This window comes from Panulirus ornatus, chromosome 22 (genome assembly GCF_036320965.1).
Source record: "Panulirus ornatus isolate Po-2019 chromosome 22, ASM3632096v1, whole genome shotgun sequence".
NCBI classification, from domain to species: Eukaryota; Metazoa; Arthropoda; class Malacostraca; order Decapoda; family Palinuridae; genus Panulirus; species Panulirus ornatus.
This window is the reverse complement of record NC_092245.1, coordinates 19,666,580-19,678,964: the sequence shown is the minus strand read 5'-3', so window position 1 is coordinate 19,678,964 and position 12,385 is coordinate 19,666,580. Positions and strand designations below refer to the sequence as shown.

At 41.9% G+C, this 12,385-nt stretch overlaps 2 protein-coding genes across 3 annotated transcripts in view; both read right to left on the bottom strand.

Moving 5' to 3' along the window:
* The window catches only part of LOC139756640 (uncharacterized), a 333,434-nt gene extending 325,320 nt beyond the window's left edge, over positions 1-8,114 (bottom strand). Inside the window, exons 1-2 of the mRNA XM_071676311.1 lie at positions 8,026-8,114; positions 1,967-2,005 (exon numbers count right to left, since the gene is read on the bottom strand). The gene's annotated coding sequence lies outside the window, so the exon portion shown is untranslated. The remainder of the gene's footprint in view (positions 1-1,966; positions 2,006-8,025) is intronic.
* Positions 8,115-9,741: 1,627 nt separating this feature from the next.
* Positions 9,742-12,385, bottom strand: part of Polr2B (RNA polymerase II subunit RpII140) — a 33,196-nt gene continuing 30,552 nt past the window's right edge. For both annotated transcript variants that reach the window (XM_071676266.1, XM_071676265.1), the window contains exon 21: positions 9,742-10,498. The gene's annotated coding sequence lies outside the window, so the exon portion shown is untranslated. The remainder of the gene's footprint in view (positions 10,499-12,385) is intronic.

The window sequence follows — 12,385 nt, the reverse complement described above, 5'->3', positions numbered from 1 at the left end:
AGGCCCTACCCTCAACCATTCTGGTGAAGGTGTAATATGCAAACTCCCGCCGAAGATTACTGGGTGGGTTTGGCCTAGTGTCTCTACAGGCTGTGACCCTGGCAGGTGTGTGGGCGGCGGCGTGTATGTGTGTGTGTGTGTGTGTGCCCTGTGCTGGTTGCTTAAAGTGAGTGACGCGCCAGGGCCGGGCATCACGTTGCCCGCACACCCGTCACTCACCTCCAGTCCTCACAGCCCACATCATGTCCACAGTATTCATACGTCGACAAAAAAATCTGCAGCAGGTTCGCAAGACAACAAGGGTCAGTCATGGAAGCCTAGGGTTTAATGACACGCTTGGGTGACCCAACCACCCAACAGGGGCTTAGATTTCAACACCCCCTAAGTGACGCAACTAGCCAATTGGGGGCCGAGATTACAGTACGCCCAATGACCCAACCTGCCTCGAGTTGCCAGTACCCACAGCCAGGCTAATGAACCCCAAACAAGAGGTGAAGAGAGGTTAACAAGCGGGATATATGTGTCAGAAGTGGAGGGAAAAGGCGTACATGGGATACAGTGAATAGGAATGGTATGGTATACAGGGGTCGAAGTGCGTACATGGGATACAGTGAATAGGAACGGTATGGTATACAGGGGTGGGGTCGAAGTGCTATCAATGGACTGAACCAATGCATGCGAAGCGTCCTAGGTAAACCATGGAAAGGTCTATGGGTCCGGATTGCGGATGGGGAGCTGTGGTTTCGGTGCACTGCACTGGCGTACTAGAGTATGGATGTGAACGGATGTGGCCTTTCTTTGTCTGTTTTTGGCGCTGCCTCATTTACGCAGGAAATGGCGATCAAGTCTGGGAAAATAATAAGAAAATGAACAACGTCATATCTATAAACATTAGGGTTGTCAGCAAAACGAGAAAGACCTTCCTACAGAAGGATCATCATCATTATCATCGCTGCTACCCACGATGGACGTGCATCATCATCATCATCATCATCATTACTACTAATATGCCATCTTCTTAAAGTCATTTTCACTAATCAAAGTGTCCTGCAGCAGCAGCAGCAGTAATACCAGCTGTATCATCAGCCCACAGCAGCAGCAGCGGCAGCATAACCAGCTGTATCATCAGCCTACAGCAGCAGCAGCATAACCAGCTGTATCATCAGCCCACAGCAGCAACAATACCAGCTGTATCATCAGCCTACAGCAGCAGTAATACCAGCTTTATCATCAGCCCACAGCAGAAGCGGCAGAAGCATAACCAGCTGTATCATCAGCCCACAGCAGCTGTAGCAGCTGCAGCTCTACCCGACTGTCGGCTCTTCTCTCCTCACTAGCATCAATCACCAAGAACGCTTGGTGGTGTATGAATCCCCTGAATCCGTCTATCAACTTTCACTGATGAACCAAGAACACGAAGCGTTCCATGACTTCTCCACCGATGGATCTCCTTGGTCAAACGACACTCCTTCCAGATCATGTTCCAGGTACAAGTGAGGGGTGTGGGGCCTCGTCTACCTGTGTGAGTGACACACAACCACACACACACACACACATGCTGCAGATTAACCACATGTGCACATCGCGCGGCCGTAGATGGCGGGGTGTTGACAGCTGGCTTGATGCATGAGCGACTCACCTCATCAAACATGATACACGTCGACCACTTCTCCAAACTACTCCGACCTCTCATCCTCATTGAATACAGATACGAGACTGAGGACCATTCAGAATCATACGCTGTGAGAAAAGGTTTGGGGGGAAATGAGTGTTTAGCAATGAGTGAAAATCCCTTCTGGGTCCACAACACACACACACACACACACTGCGTCAGCCAGGACAGAAGTCGTGCATCGGGTTTCACCGAACCACATGACCTGGTCACTCAGACGAGTACTGAGGACGACCATCCTTCCTAACCACTATAATTTCCCTGGAAATTCATGCACTTCGAAAGTCAACCTACCTTATCAGCGTAATGATCCTCCGCCTGCCTTGGCTGCACCTGTGAACAAAAGAAAAGGAAAAAAAAACTATAATCATCAAATTTCATTTTCTTAACAAATCAAGTTTTCACAGAAATGAAATGAAATAGAAAATATCATACTGAAAAATGTGTCGATGTGCATCGTATGCGATGAAATAACGAGATATCTACCAGTGGAGTAGCGATGCCGTGTGGGGCCACAAGGTCAAAATGTTACTGCCTCCTCTCTCCTCTCCTTTCTCCGTGGGGATCAGGGACCTCCAAAAAAAAATCTGGCCCTGGGACAATCAGAGAAAAGTACGATTTTTCTCATTTCTAGGCAGTCTTTGCTCTCAGACCCCGGGAAAATTAAGGGAAAAATCGAATTTTCTCATTTAAATGCACACTCACCCACCCACCTACACACACACACACACACACAACAATCGGGCCATGGATCCTTGGCCCCTTGCAATACACCACTAACTACGTCATTCGTAAAGGATATATGCTTGTGAGGAAGGAAGTAACGAGGGCGGGCCAGCCCCGTAGCGCGGGTGGCAACACTCACCACCACCGACTGACTTAAGGTAGAGAAAACTGCCTAATAAACCCCAGGATATTCCCAATTGTCTCCGTTTTCTAACATCAGCCTGAAATCGGGGTATCCTTCCAGTTATATAAACCATACAATGTAACCTCCAGTTCCTGACCTCGTCATGGTGATATGAACAAAAATAAAAGAAAAAGCTACAGATAATAGCCATAAGACACACCGAATCATTTTAATCCATACAACCATTCTGTAGCACATGTGTTACATCAGTCTGATAACAGCTGACAATCTATTATGATACAGGTGGCCATTCATTCTTTCCCTAGGTTCCAGCCTTATCGGTATACACACGAAACTAGATTTTCCAAATAGCGATTCTCGAGTGAACATGAGTATCGATGTGGTCATCTAATGTAAAGTACTCACTGCCCCCAACTGGAGCCCCAAGATCCTAACATGGCTACTTCTTCTGGCAACACTTGTGCCAGTATTCAACTGATGGATCTCCTTGGTCAAACGACACTCCACCTCGATAATGTTCCAGGTACAAGTGAGGGGTATGGGGCCTCGTTTACCTGTGTGGGTGACACACACACACACACACGGCAGAGTGTTAGCCACATGTGTACATCGCACGGCCGTAGATGGCAGAAGTTCTTAGGGAGTGGAAGTGAAATTTTGACAATGACAGACAGAGACCTGAAAATTGCAGCTTAATACATTAACAAAATATTTAAACATACAATAGAAAAAAACGTTAGGGTCAGAGAAAAATACCCTTCCTCAAGCACAAATGAAAAGACTTACCTGCAGGCCACAGACACGCCAGGCACAAATTTCTGAGGCACAACAAAGACGCTTCAGAAATCTCTGTGTGAAGGACCTGGGTGTTCATAATGTCCCATAACCAGTCGTTAGTGTCCCACACTAGATTAGTGCAGGAGGCAAGCTGTCTACTGGTATTAGAATAGCTTTCAAGTACACATGGATAAGGAAATATTCAGTAAGCTACTCACATCCTAAATTCGGCCAAAACTTGAATAAGCATCTTAGGTTTGGTTCCCGCATCTAAATAACGAAAAAGAGGTAATAAAGAAAGTCTGGAGGAGGCCATAAATACGTCCACAACAGAAGACAGAAAAGTATAAGGGTAACCTAAACACAACCTCTATGTCTTTTTAAACGGGACAGATGACACAGACTGTGCAACAGTCCACGAAGGATGTAGAGATAAAACAATAAACAGGACAACATGAAATCAAGTAAGAAACTTGTCTAAAAACTGCAAAGAAATTTCTTAGTATAAGAGTAGAGGATGAATGAAATAAATTGATCAACGACGTGGCAAATGGGGACCCTATGCAAAAGTTTAAAGGATTGTACGATGCCAGAGAGCGTTTAAGAGACAGGACCCCACCAGTTTATATTCCCTCTCCATATGATATAAATACGCAATTACAAACAGATCATTACACACCATAGGCCCAATGAGTGTCGAATGCCTTACCTGAGTCGTTCATAAAGGTGAATTATACACAATTTTTCATACAGATCCGTTCTTACTGCCGCCATGAAATTACCCAGTAGCAGTCTTGGAGCGCCACCTGTAGCATTAATCAGCATGTCTGATAAATGTCCAAAAGTAATGATTTACACTGAACTCCTGTTTATGGTTACGCCAGCCTAGCTCCAATCAAAAACCATATCAGTATCATACACAGGTATTTCTTCATATGGATTGAACAGGAAAAACTTGTTGCAATACTCGCCACGCCGTTCTTTTCCTTTCTATTTATTTATTCATTCACGTGTAGTCTTTTGGCCTGACTCTCATACACCTCGGTGAAGGCACTGAATGCCGTCACTGGCCCGTGTGTTAATAAAAAGTTAATATGAACTTCAGGTCACTGCAATGATTACATGACAACAAAGTCATTTCTTTAACTGTTGCGTCAGGGAGAATCAGCCTTCTTCCTTAACTATTCAGGCAAAGGGATACAATGGGTCAGTTAATGCTATGACACCACACACCATCCGTATGATCTGAGATTAGTGTTCACAAACGATATCTATGATGTATATTTTCAACCGTCAGACCAGTCAACTGAACGAACTCCTAACCACAGAGGTCCACCACCCTCCCAAACCAAACCCAATATAACCTAAGTGTGCAACAAGATGCAAGATGTAAGCGACAAATGAAAAATAATCAGCCATTCAAACCAGCCAACTTCAACTCAGCCAAGGTCGCGTGTTAAGGAGGGAATCAGTCCGGCTGAAGATTCGATAAAGATTTTCGATGTACAAGACTTCTTGTGTTCCGGTCAAGGTGCTCAGCTCCGCCCATCTCCACGCTAGCCACTCACATCCTTCCTCCGCCCGCCAGTCAATCGAAACTCCGCCCCCTTCCTCACCCGCAACAAACCAGTGGATCAAAGTGATGCCTAATGCAATGATATACTTCCCCCAAATCACGTGACGACAAACACGCCACCATCAGGGCCAATGGATTGCATCGACCATGTAAGAACCTCCTTCCACTCGACAACAACGTCAAATCATCATCACCCTCGCTACCTAACGACGACGTAACAGCTCACTGCCAATTCATTCATTCGAGTATGTGTTTATTTACTGAATCTCTCTTTAGCTTAGCTCTCCTAATTCAGGTACCATCTATGTTGTGCTCCTCTGAGTCTTCACTATTATCTCTTGTAAGTACAGTGGTCCAATTTGAGAAGCATCTAGTTTTGGCTTAATTGTCGTAGAGAATAGCTTACTGAATACTACCTTATTAGGATACTAAAATGCGATTCTAATATTTACCAGCAGACACATTGTCTCCTTAACAAATCTTACAATCTCCCAAGGTGGAGGCTTTGGCTGTAGGCGAGGTACCATGCCGAGGCCAGGGTAGCTCTCACAAATTCTGGCAACACATTTGCTCCTTAGTGATATTCCTCTTAGGGCGTTCTTTCATTACTACGCAGTTACTCCGGTTGAATTTCATCATGTATCAGGCCACTTGGGAGTTGTCTAGATCCCCTTGTAACCTCATGCAATCCCCAGCATTCTCTCATAACCTTGGCATCATCCGCGAACATGAGTCCGGTCCTTCTAGCGAGTCATTTACATAGACAAAGAATTGTAATGATCCAAGACCAGTGGCACACTTGTGACCCCCAGACCCTTCCACTTCGGTAATTACCTATCCATCGGATGCTCTCTCTCTCTCTCTCTCTCTCTCTCTCTCTCTCTCTCTCTCTCTCTCTCTCTCTCTCTCTAAAACTTAATGGAACTCTCCTTTTAAACTGCCGCTTCTATCCTACACTTGTTTATTTTGAATACTCGGTGCATTCGCCTCATGTTCCCTTATTCCATTTGTCAAATACTTGTTACAACCTTTTTTATGTGTCATAATTCTTTCGCTTAGTTATTTGTGTTCTATGACTGAACGGTTCCCCCCAGTTGGAACAACTGCTCAATATCCACATCATCGAACTCAACAATGAACTTGAATACTGTTGTCATTGTTTCCTCTTCTGAGCTCTCATGTGGTTGGCAAGTTTACGATAGCACATTGAAATCCATGTATCTGAGCACTCTTTCTCTAGTCATAACTTTTCCTGCCTACATATTCTTTAATTCTCAAAATATCCTCATCGCCTGTGATCACTGGCCATTTAGTAAGGCTGTGTGATTATGAGGAGTGCTGAAGAAACGTTACGTGTTAGAACTATGGACCAGACTTTCTTTGGTGTTTCACTGAGGTGTTGAGGAACTGTATATCCAGCGCTGCAAACAAGGTCAGTAGACATTATGCAAGATGGTGAAATATGAAATTTAAGAAAGTGAAAAGCTTTGTGTGAAATAAGTACTGACTGAACTTTGGGGGTAAATGACCTAAACCGATATGAAAATGAATTATACTAATGTCTAGCTTCTGTCCCCATGTCAACTGTCTCTTACAGCCCTCTCATTAATATCCTGCGACCAATATGGCCTGAACATCCTATCCCCTGACTTAAGTATACCTTTACCAATATACTGTTAGATTACTGCAACCTTTCATCCTTCTGGTATCTGACCATCGTACCGTCTAATTCGTCTCCTAACCACAACAGCTTCTGACCGCTAGATCCATTATCATCTTCCCAGCCGAGCCAGGCCCCGGTGTAGTATGACCCATAAAAAATGTCTTCTTAGGTTCCTACAACCTCCGTCCTTTCTCTACTTTAACACCAGACCACAACCTTACCCAGTTACATTGTACTTCTCTAATTTCTGTCCCACAGATCCCACTAAGCCCCTTATCTTATGATTGTCTTGTATCTTCTTTACAATCTCTGCCTCTCACCAGTATGGTGTGTGTCCGCCGTGATTACAGACCAGTGAGGCTGTACCAGCAAGAGTAACAAAAGTAGCTTCAGTCATAAATGGGTCTCCTACCCTTCCTCTCTAGCTAGTGAGCGACCGACGCTGATGAGTGATGGCGAAGGTGTTTATGATAATCAGCGCGAATAATAATGATGCCAGCGAGCGGCCGACACTATCTCCAACAAAAGTGAGTAAATGCCTCATTGATCATACAAACATGTGATTATAATAATCTGATAAGCTGATTTACGATTCCTGCTGAACAAGGACATAATTACCAACGGCCTTGATAAATGCAATCCTATTTCAATGACTATTGTTCTAGTGAAAGCTCTAACCAACCCGCGTATCAAAATTATCTAATGAAAGCTTTATGTAAATTCCAAGTAATTTTGATAGGTCATAAATCATTCATTAGGTGAATATCTACTAAACGTTCAGTACGTGACAAGCCAGAGGCAGCAGCTGCACCGGCCGGCAACATACGGCAGAGTGGGTGAGGAGGCCAAGCCAAACTACCGGCACAACTCGGAGAGCAGTGGTTGGGATATCGAGGCCCAGTCAACACCAAAAGTATACGAACTTCACGAATGTTTAATAAAACACAATATATATATATATATATATATATATATATATATATATATATATATATATATATATATATATATATATATATATATGTAAAGTCTTCTTGGTTTGAGAATCATCAGTTCAACTAGTGTTCTGTTCTAGGTGCGTCCAAATATCTGGCCACAGACTTTACAATTCACATGGTTAACATCTCCAGAGAGGCCAAAACGCCAGTGCACTCTCCTAACCTCGCTCATGACCTCTGTCACTAGTGGGCTAGTTAGCCTCTCCTTATCTCCAGTACCCTGACTTACCACTGTGATATTCTGGCTAGGTGATTTACAAAGACATACTGAGATGTTTAGGAATACATTAGACAGTAATTTACCAGACCCGTAACTACATGATTTATATATGTTATAATTTCAGAATCACAGTCTTTAGTAAGGTCTTTTACGTACATGTGAGCTATACACATGGCGCTGTTACCATTTCCGGCTGCTGCAGTTCATTATCAGCATCAGTAGGAAAGTGAACAATGAAATCGCCTTACCCTGCGTGCGTGAGTGAATGAGTGAGTGAGTGTGAGTGAGGATGAGCCTTGCCCGTGTCGACCCGACGATAGTTACAGCACAACTAACCTTAGGTTTGTGGCCGAGCCTCTACCACCTGCTAGCCACGGCCCGCTACCCGCCCGGGTCCCGCCTCTCCCTCCTATACCCGTAAGGTTATACAAGGATGATGGGGTTAATCCAAACTTATGGCTTTACTATATACAATGGTAACTTACTGATGTAATTACCAACCTTTTTAACATGTGTTATTCGTGTTGCTTCCTGAATAAGACACTCGATAGAGTAATGGACTAGCAATTCCAATCCAAGTGTTAACTAGGCTTAATTAAGCATTGCAGATATAAGAGCAAAGACATAAACTTCCCTCGTCTTTTATATCTTACAAACAAAATGTCTGAATATATGTACGTATGTAATCAGCCGACTATGATGTCAAGGAAGATTTGAAGATAATATTCTATGATGACCGTATGCTGATTATAGTAACCACTTATAAACATGTCGAAAAAACTAATACACCTCACTCCATAATTTATTGATATTAAAAGACGAAACTCACTGAATCAGGATATTTCATATTCCTGAGGGTAGGGGAGAAAAAATACCTCCCACGTATTCACTGCGTATCGTAGAAGGCGACTGTAAGGGAAGGGAGTGGGGGGCTGGAAATCCTCCCCTCCCATTTTTAATTTTCAAAAAAGGCCAAGTGAGGATATTCCCTCTAAGGCTGTCCTCTGTTCTTAACGCTAAGGCGGGAAGTTGCGAATTTAAAAAAAAAAAAAAAAAAATTAACTATTAGAATAATCAACTTCATGGCATACCTACATTTACTGGTTTAGTAGATCCAACACCTCTGTCGCTGTCGCAGATGACCGACGAAACATTCTCTGAAATTACCTATGTTTCAGCTCTCCCACACTGAAAAAACTTGTCTGTCTGAGTCCCTGTGTTTATGTTGAAGGTTCAATAAACAATCCAAGCTTGGGTGACTTTGGTAATGTTTTATGGCATGGGAAAGTTGGATCACTAATGTTAGCCTTACAGAATGTCGATTTTTTTTTTTTCTTTTTTTGGGTAGTCGTGTTTAGAGAGCATTTTTTTTTTTTACACGGGTTTAACTTGAACAATCTCTACAGCACAGGTACCACCATGTTCAGCAATATATGCACCGAAAATTTTTCTACACTGACCAGTTGACTGATCTACCTTCTGTAACCAACCATTTGCGATAAAATATGGCGTTTTCTCTTACTGGGTCTGCCCTCCCAATCTGCGATTCTAATAACTTGGGATGAAAATGTATTTAGGTAAATGGAGGTGGAGCAAACTCTAAACAACCACTCGGCACTTACTGGCGACGCAAAACCGTGCAAGCAGAACCGAGATAACATGCATACAAGGAAAGCAGACTATTAAACTCCCGTAAACCTGAAGTGCCAATCAGTGTGAGCATTTTAATTATCAATCATGTAAAATGTAATGGAAGACACATTCCTTTAGGTTTTAAAGTCAAAATAATGCAAATACATGAACCATAATATTGTTGCTTAGCGTGATTCATAAATCTACCAAAATGCAAATTTAAAAACAAGAATGAAAATCACATCCTATGATGATACCATAATTCTCCAACAATTCAATCATATGATTTCTCCCAAACTAACATTACATGGCCAGGTAATTAAAACCAAATCTTATTTTGAATATCTTTTATTAAAAAATATACATTTCTATATTACTAAAACTACATTATTAGTAAAATAGTAAAAGTTTTACATAATAAACCATGTTCACCATTGATCAACTACTCTAACCTCTCTCATTCCAGTGGCAGATACATCCCCACATTCAAGTGGCAGATACAGCCCTACATTCAATCTTGTTGAAAAATACAAGAGCAGGTGGAGGCTTTGCTTAGTATGAAAAGAATATATCTCATTTTCCTAATCAAAATTCATAAATCACTTAGCATGGAAGGAAAAAGTTTGCTTAGGATGATCCCATCATCATGTATGTATTTATGCTTAAGATAAAAAAAGAGCAAAAGACTAAACATATATAAAGTAATACTGTAAACCACTCTTAAGTGTTGGAATAAGCATCTGCACACCAAGCAACTAAAGTAGTTTCTCATTTTCTAAGGTGACATTTACTGTATAATTTTTTTATGGAAAATCTTTTGCATCATATGCATAACAGCTTTTATAAGAAACTTACAAATTTACTTTCTACAGTGATTTTTTATTTCAAAAGTAAAATTATTCATCCGAGAGAAGAACTGCAAGTAACACTACACATACAGAAATGTTTAGCAGACAAACTGTCATGTACATGATCACTAAAAATAAATGAACTAAACTGAATTGAAATGACCATGAATTCTGTGACTGGAAACATCCATCTTGTGAAAACTTGAAACACACCTGCATTCCATGATGCAACCTCAAGAAACTGGAATGGAAATAATCATACTTTATAAAAAAATGTGCTATTAAGAAATTCTATTGGCTGATTATAGTAACAAATATATATCAGTAGAGCTTTACAAAATTGAACAAGAGGCATTCATGTTGCCTTACGTCCTAACAAGTAAAAGGAAAAAAGGTAATGAACTCATTAATTTGCAAAAATTTTTTTGTGATGACAAACAACTCTTATCAATATGTAAATTCATGCAACATCCCCTAAAATGCCCTAAAAGAGTGGGGGGAAAAAAATGAAGTCTAGTGCATGAAAGTAGTCAGTATGAATGATGCTTGTCCCAGATGTGAGATAAGAACGTGAGACTAACGTTCATAAAAGTCAAGACAGCTCAAAAACATAAACAGAATAACCAGACAACTTGAACAGTGAATGTAAAGTAATCCAAATTGGGAAAGACAAAGTAAAGTATGATGATGTAAGAAGGATATGTGTTATGAAGAAATCCAGAAAAAGACAAGCAAAAAGATCTTTGGGAATTATGTGGTCATGGCAAACTTATGGCAAGTGATAAGCCATTCAAGATAACAGGTGTAAGTGAAGGTAATACGAGAAAGAATCAGACCATGGAAGACATGGATCGAAGTAACAAAAGAACTCTTCAGAGGCAAGGTATTTCAGGTGAAAATATTAAAAGAATGATTCTGGATTGGATATGATAGATAACATTTATGTGACAAAAAAATAATATCAAGATTATAAGGTGTGGGTGGTAAATTGCTAGAAGCAGTGAAAAGTTTTTTTTATCAAGGATGTTAGGCATATGTACAAGAAGGAAGAGAGGAAAGTGATTGGTTCCTGCAGCAGGGGTGTGTGATGACTCCATGGTTGTTTAATTTGTTTATGGATGGGAGGTGAATGCAAGAGTTTTGGAAAGAGGGGCAAGTATGCAGTCTGTTGTGGATGAGAGGACTTGGGAAGCGAGTCAGTTGTTGTTCGCTGAAGATACAGCGCTGGTGGCTGATTCAGGAGAGAAACTGCAGAAGCTGGTGACTGAGTTTGATAAAGTGTGTGAAAGAAAGCTGAGAGTAAATGTGAATGAGAGCAAGGTTATTAGGTTCAGTAGGGTAAAGGCAATTGGGAGGTAAGTTTGAATGGAGGAAAACTGGAGGAAGTAAAGTGTTTTAGATATCTGGGAGTGGATCTGGCAGCGGATGGAACCATGGAAGCGGAAGTGAGTCATAGGGTGGGGGAGGGGGCGAAAATCCTGGGAGACTTGAAGAATATGTGAAAGTCGAGAACATTATCTCCGAAAGCAAAAATGGGTATGTTTGAAGGAATAGTGGTTCCAACAATGTTGTATGGTTGCGAGGCATGGGCTATGGATAGAGTTGTGCACAGGAAGGTGGATGTGCTAGAAATGAGATGTTTGAGGACAATATGTGGTGTGAGGTGGTTTGATTGAGTAAGTAATGTAAGGGTAAGAGAGATGTGCGGAAATAAAAAGAGCGTGGTTTGAGAGAGCAGAAGAGGGTGTTTTGAAATGGTTTGGGCACATGGAGAGAATGAGTGAGGAAAGATTGACCAAGAGGATATATGTGTCGGAGGTGGAGGGAATGAGGAGAAGTGGGAGACCAAATTGGAGGTGGAAAGATGGAGTGAAAAAGATTTTGAGTGATCGGGGCCTGAACATGCAGGAGGGTGAAAGGCGGGCAAGGAATAGAGTGAATTGGATCGATGTGGTATACTGGGGTCAACGTGCTGTCAATGGATTGAATCAGGGCATGTGAAGCGTCTGGGGTAAACCATGGAAAGTTCTGTGGGGCCTGGATGTGGAAAGGGAGCTGTGGTTTTGGGCATTATTACATGACAGCTAGAGACTGAGTGTGAACGAATGGGGCCTTTGTTGTCTTTTCC